Raw genomic sequence first — 7,215 nt, forward strand, 5'->3', positions numbered from 1 at the left:
AAATCGCTTTTTGAAATCTCTAATCCTCACCACTTATTAACTTTCTGATCTCCATTGCATTTTCAAAAATAAATTGCATCTGGATTCTGAGTCTGAGATGCTTGAGATGGGAAGAAGTTGGGTCAAAAGTAGGAGTTCATTTTCCTTTATACTGCACATCGGCTATTCATATCCTACCATCTGAAACTAATTTGTTGTGTGTAATTTCTTCCATAAAGTTGCTGGAATAAACAATGCATGCATAGCTCCTTAGATGTGTATTCAGCAGGGACTTGCTTGCCTGTGTGTGATTTTCAGCTCTCTCAGAGCTTTCAGAAGTACCATCCAGCACTGGAGCTGTCATGTGGGTTCTCAGAGGGCCTATTATTTATAAACTAGGGGACTTGTGTGTATGGTTTTTTATCTATGACTGATGTGATATGGGCCATGCTCCCCACTCCCAAAGTGTTCCTAAGTCCAGTTCAGTGAATTCATAATGGGGAACAGACAGGCCCACTCTATGCCTCTGGTCCAAATAAGTACAACAGTTTAGTCCAATGGGTGAGAAGTTACAGCATTGTGGTCTGTCACTTGCTCCTAGGAAACGAAAGGCACCTCAGGTGGTGCATTTTCCATGGTGGCAGTTAGTTGCTGGGTTTGGCCTGACTTCACTTCTGTGATGTGGATGCTAAAGCATTTCACAAAGTTCCATGAACCCTGCCACCTCCCATCCTTATTGCCGGGAGCTTTGCTGGGTGGTGGCATGACATAGAGGAATAAGATACAGTCCTTCTCACAAACCGTGCAAATTTCTTTCCAGTCCTTACAATGTATGCAAGTCCTTTTCAAATTGCACAATCTAAACTGCATTTTGCCTCTTTTAAAGAGGGAGTATACTAGGACCAATACGGGTCACTTCTTTTGTTCTTTCTCTCAAAAAATCCATGTTTTCGTTTTGCACCCATAATTAAATTAAAATATTAGGCTTGAAGATTTCCCTTCTGAATTTGTATACTATCATTACTTTAAGGAAGAGAGTAAAAATCATTATAGAATATTTTAGAATGCTCTTGTCAGCTCTAGAAACATAGTTTTGAGTACCCTCCTTGTAGCAAAAAGAATCCTTCTCCCGGAATCTTCTGGCTCACACTTAAACTTTGGCACGTGGTTCCCTCTTGCCTTATTTCCTTGGATGCCATCAATTCTTATGTTATTCAAAAGTATTTGTAGAGTATCTTCTATAAACCAGCCACTGTTTTCAGTACTAAAGAAATAAGATAATGTCACAGGCTTCATGGAGAGGGGGAAGACATAGATTAAACAAGGAAATAAAAAATAATTCTAGAGAATGTGAAATGTTAGGAAGGAAATAAAACATGGATAGGATGGAGAGTGACTGTAGGGGTAGAAAGAATGCATCACTTTAGATGACAGGTGGTCATGGAAGACCTCTTTGTAGCAGTTGCGTTTGAGCTGAGTCCATAAATAAGAAGTCAGCCATGTAAAGACTGAGGGAAGAATATTCTTGAGTAGGTTTTTTCCCAGCAGTTTCTATACTCTTCATATTTAAGTGATCTGGTTTTTCTTTCATAGTCAGGATGAATCACTCTAGCCAGCCCAGTAACTCTCTTCTTGGCCTGTTAATTCACAGGCCAGAGGAATCCAAAGTGGCTGGGCAACAGTCTTAAGTTCTAGTTCAATTTAATCATTGTTGTGTTTCTTGGAGAAAGCATTCCTCCCTTTGGAACTAAAACCTCTAGGCCCTCAGAACAGAAGGTCATGGGAACAGGAAGCAAAAGTTTTGCTAGTGGGTTATTAAGGGTAATAGTGAGTGGTGCTACTCTCATTTCTACTCTTGAATCAAGAGTAGACCCATGAATCCTAGCTATTGGAGAAATAACACCACATAATGGATGCTGATTCAGAGCATATATAGCCTTCTGGAGAACCTTGCCTCAGCCCTACAAGGTGCCCCATCTAGCTGGTGCTATAACTGAGTCTTCAAAAGGTCATTCCAAAATTCTGTCAGGCCAGCTGCTTCAGGGTGATGGGGAACACGGTAAGAATTCTACAAGCCTGGGCTCACAGCTGCAATTCCATTGTTGTGAAGTGATTTCATTGATCAGAAGAAATGCTGTGTGAATACCGTGAGGAGGGATAAAGCATTCTGTAAGTCCATAGATGGTAGTTTTGGCAGAAGCACTACATGCAGGAAAGGAAAATCGATATTTGGAGTATGTGTCTATTCCAGTAAGAACAAAACACTGCTTCCATGGTGGAAGCAGGCCAATGTAATCAGCCTGTCACTAGTTAATTGGCTGATCACCCTGGGGAATGGTGCCCTTTGGGGGACTCAGTGTTGGTCTCTGCTGCCGGCAGATTGGCCATTCAGTATTGACTGTAGCCCGGTCAGCCTTGGTGAGTGGAAATCCATGTTGCTGAGCCCATGCAAACCCTTCATCCTTGCTACTGTGGCTACTTTGTTCATGAGCCCATTGGCCACTAACAAGAGTGGCTGGGGAAAGAGGCTGACTAGTAGCCGCAGAACGAATCAGCTTATTCACTTGGTTATCAAAATCTCCTGTTGAGATCACCTTTTGGTGAACATTCACATGGGACACAAATATCTTCATGTTTGTTTCCCACCCACCCCCATTCAGAGTGGTCTATTCATATACCTACCTCTTTACCAAATTTCCTTGTCACTAGTTTTTCCAATAATGCTCCTGTCAAATCTCTGACCATCCAGCCAAAATCATTGGCCACAGCCCATGAATCAGTAGATGATTATATTTCTGGTCATCTCTCTTTCCAACCAAAGTGAACAGCCCGGTGCACTGCTTGAAGTTCTGTCCACTGGGAGGAGTTCCCTTCACTGCTGTCCTTTGAGATGCCACTGCTTGCTTACAAGGTTCAATCAGCATAATGTCATCAATGTAATGGACATGTGTGACATCTTGTCAAAGGGAAAGGTGATCAAAAGCTCCAAAGTTATGACATAGGGCTAGAGAGTTAATATACCCCTCAGGTAGGACAGTGAAGGTGTATTGCTGGCCTTACCATCTGAAAGCAAACTGCTCCTGGTGGTCCCTGTTGACAGATATGGAGAAAACAGCATTTGCCAGATCAATAGCTGCATACCAAGTACCAGGAGATGTTTTAATTTGCTCAAGCATTGAAACCACATCTGATACACCTGCTGCAATTGGAGTCACTACCTGGTTAAGCTCACGACAATCTACTGTCATTCTTCAAGACCATCTATGTTCTGCAATAAATGTGTTGAATGAGGATGTGGTGGGAATCACCATTCCTGCTTTTTGCCAAGTCCTTCACAAAGGCACTAATCTCTGAAATCCGTCCAGGAATAAGGCCTTGCTTTGCTTTACTATTTTCCTAGGAAGAGGCAGTTCTAGTCGCTTCCACTTAGCCTTTCCTAACATAAGAATCAATTATGGTCTGGGAAACAGTGTGGGAATTCTTTCAGTGGCTGAGTACCTCCAATTATGCATTCTAGAACTGATATAGCCACAGGACAGGTCCAAGTACCCACTGTGCCCACTGTGACACAGACCTGAGCTAAAATTCCATTGGTCACTTGACCTCCATAAGCCCCTACTCTGATTGGTGAACCACAGTGATATTTTGGTTCTCGTGGAATAAGTGTTAGTTCAGAGCCAGTGTCCAGTAGTCCCCCAATGGTCTGATTATTTCCTTTCCTCGACAAAAGGTTACCCATTACCCTGGTAAAAAGGCTAATGATCCCTTTGGAGATGGCTGGGAGAAAGATTAATAGTATAGGTTTTTGGCAGTGTACTGGGGTCCTTCCTCAAGGGGACTCAGACTTCTCCCTTCATTCAAAGGGGTCTGGGTCTGTAAACTGGCTCAAGTCTGGATATTAATTGAGGGTCATGATTCAGGTTAGACTTTTGCTCACTTGACTTAGAACTTTTATGCTTATACAGGTAAGTAAGAATTTAGTAAGCTTCCTATCTATGTCACTTCTAGGAACACCATGATTAACTAGCCAATGCCACAAGTCTGCAGGAGTCAGAATATTCTGGATGCTGCTCTTCTTTTTGAATTTTTTATTAGTTTCAGGTGTACAAAACAACATAATGATTAGATATTTACACCTCTCACAAAGTGATAACCCCTCCAGTCTACTACCCCTCTGACATCATACATAGCTAGTAGAATACCATTGACTACATATGTTCCCTATGCTGTACTTTACATCCCGTGACTATATATAAATAAATACATATATACATAACATATATATATGTTTTCATATATATAACTATATATGTGTGTGTGTGTAATTATAGTTGACATTCAGTATTATTTTATATTAGTTTCAGGTGTGCAGTGCAATGGTTAGACATTTATATAATCTATGAAGTGATCCCCCCAAAAGTCCAGTATCCATCTGACACCCTACATAGTCTTTACAACATTATTGATTATATTCCCCATACTGTATTTCACATCCCCATGACTATTTTATGACTACCAATTTGTACTTTCTAATCCCTTCACCTTCTCCTCCACCTCCTAACTCCCCTCCCATCTAGCAACCATCAGGTTTTTCTCTGTATCTTTGAGTCTTTTTCTGTTTTGTTTCTGAGTGCTGCTTTGAATCTGCTGTCCATTATAGTAACCACACTACCTTGCCTTGGGTGGTTGAGTGCTGCCACTTGGCCTCTGCCACCTGGGGAATGCAATTTCCCCCACTGCATTTAGGTTTCCTAATTCAGTGACTGCAGTTCCCACTGTTAGGTCCGGCCTACAGAGAAGAGTGATCACAGAGCTCTTCAAGTATGCAGGGTTCCCTCAGGAATTTGTTTCTCACAATCATGGTGAAAGGTATGTCTCTGGACTCTCCCACGGTGGGTGAATAGGTCTTAAATGACGTATCCATTCTAACATTCCAGTCTCCCTAAGTCTTTGAATCCCTTCCTCTACATTAAACCAAGGTGAGCATTTCTGACACAGTAACTGTGGACCACCTTTTGTCCATGTTTCAGCCAACTAACTAAACAGACTGTTAGAACCCTTTCTAACTCCTTGAGCTGCAACAATAAATGCAGAGTGTCTACTCAGTGAATCCATACCAATAAATTTGGCCTGATTCAACTTTATGTTCCTTCTACCTTTGTCCCTCACTCATATTATTCATTCTCAAATACATTTCCTGGATTTCTGTCTGTATGAGTCAGAAAACGCAAATAGTTCCTTTGGAGTATAGGGCACCTCCTCGTGGGTCACACTCTGTACCTCAACTTTAGGGGCCTGCTGGGACTAGTGTGTAGTTACAGATCTAGAAGCAAAGAGGGGTGGTAGGGCTAGGTTCTGAGGAGACTCAGCATTGTCTTGCATGGCCATTGCCTTAGTGGAAGCCATTACAGTTTTCTCAGGCAGTGCAGGGTTAATCCCCTCACACAGGGGCTGGGAGGAGGTGGAGAGGCCACTCCCACTGGCAAAGAAGACTCCTCAGAATTTAGGGGTTCAATGTCCTCAAATTCATCAGTGTCTTCCCACACATCCCCATTCCAACTTTCAGGAACCTATTACAGTCAATCCAATCCAAGAGTTGGATATATTGGTCTAGATTTCAGGGAATAGTCAGGGATAGATATATGCATTTGTGACTCATTAGCATATAGACAGTATTTAAATATATGAGAATCACTATACTGAAACCCTCCACCCTCTCATGAGAGACTGTCTATAGAAACAAGACCCAAGGACCTAGTTAGGAAGGTTTCTAAACTTTCATATTTAGGTATGCACTATTGCTCTGGAAAGAAGAATTAAAATGATGATTTCCAGTACAAATAACTCATTTATTCATACAATTGCTAAGAGCCTACTGTGTGCCAGGAAATCTTCTACGTACTACGGATACCACAGTGAACACACAGTCCCAGCTCTCAAGATAGCTACATACTGGTGAGGAAGACAGGCAATAAAAAAACAACCAAACAAGCATACAACCAAATGTCAAGTAATGATAGCTACTATGAAAAAAAATAAAGCTGGGTGTAGGGATAGAGAGTGATGCATTGAAGGGGCTATTTTAAATAACGTAGTTGAGAAAGGTATTTTTGAAAAGGAGTAGAGATTGAAGTGGGAGAGCTAGCTATGTGAATGTGGAGAGAATGGAGCAGAGTTGGGTATGAAAAACAAGGAAGAGTGGCAGGGAATGATTGAAAGGGAAGCTAGAGTTCTGGTTCCATAGGGAAACGGGGAGAAGAGCTTAGTCTTTTCTCTGTTTGAGGAACATAGTCAGTTGAGCCTATGAAAGAATGTATATATTATATGTATAGTATACAGTATAAGGCAAGTAACTTATTGTTTATTAAATTTGTTTATTGTTATTGTTCATTAAATTTATTTTATAAGGATCCACAACATTTGTATCACTGCTTTTATATAATAATATTCCATCCATGTTAAAGCATATATATTTCAGGAATGTTACTCCTCTGAAAACTCTTGATTTCACACAAAATATTATAAATTGGTTTTTCGTCTGATCCCTTCACTATAGAAGTTCCATTAGGGCAGTAACTTTGCTCACTGCTATATCACAAGGGCCTAGAATAGTAGCTGGAACATAATAGGTGTTCAATAAATGTTTGAGAAATGAATTAGTAAATAAAATACAATGAGCTTGCTGGTCAAAGCACCTTGACCCTTCAACTAGAAAATGTCGGAAATACAAATGAATTTAGCCTAGTTGAAAGTAGAACTTAACCAACATGTTATCTTTTATGGTAATTTCTTTGTAGAATTTTTTTATTATAACATCTGTTTTAGTGGTAATCATAGGAAATAATCCCTATTCAAATAATCATACCTATTTATACTTCATAAACTCTTAAGTTAAAACAAAAGATAAGCAAAGGTGGCAAATAAAAAATGTCTACTCATTTTTCTCCCAAGTTATAAAAATAACCAGCAACTTTTAGGTTGTTTTATTTAGTAATATATTTAGCAAGGAAGGTACAAGTGTGTTATAGGCATAAACGTGAACTATTAACTTTTCTGGTTTCAGTGATAAATCTTTAAGAGTGGTAGGCTAATGATCGGTAATTTGCAGTTTAGGACTACCTCTTAGAAACATTTCTCTTCAGGGTTAAATTAAGAGTGCTTATTTTATTGTTTAACCATAAACACATCACAGCAAATCTAACCTGAGGTGTTTACTGATGATGCTTGTTTAGATGC

General features: G+C 40.2%; 2 pseudogenes; both read right to left on the reverse strand.

Annotated features, from left to right (window-relative positions):
• Positions 1 to 1,472: 1,472 nt before the first annotated feature.
• Positions 1,473 to 2,865, reverse strand: LOC141571775 (uncharacterized; annotated as a pseudogene).
• Positions 2,866 to 2,867: 2 nt separating this feature from the next.
• LOC141571776 (uncharacterized) lies at positions 2,868 to 3,718 on the reverse strand (annotated as a pseudogene).
• Between the last annotated feature and the right edge of the window lie 3,497 nt (positions 3,719 to 7,215).

This window comes from Rhinolophus sinicus, linkage group LG05, assembly GCF_036562045.2.
Source record: "Rhinolophus sinicus isolate RSC01 linkage group LG05, ASM3656204v1, whole genome shotgun sequence".
Taxonomy (NCBI): domain Eukaryota; kingdom Metazoa; phylum Chordata; class Mammalia; order Chiroptera; family Rhinolophidae; genus Rhinolophus; species Rhinolophus sinicus.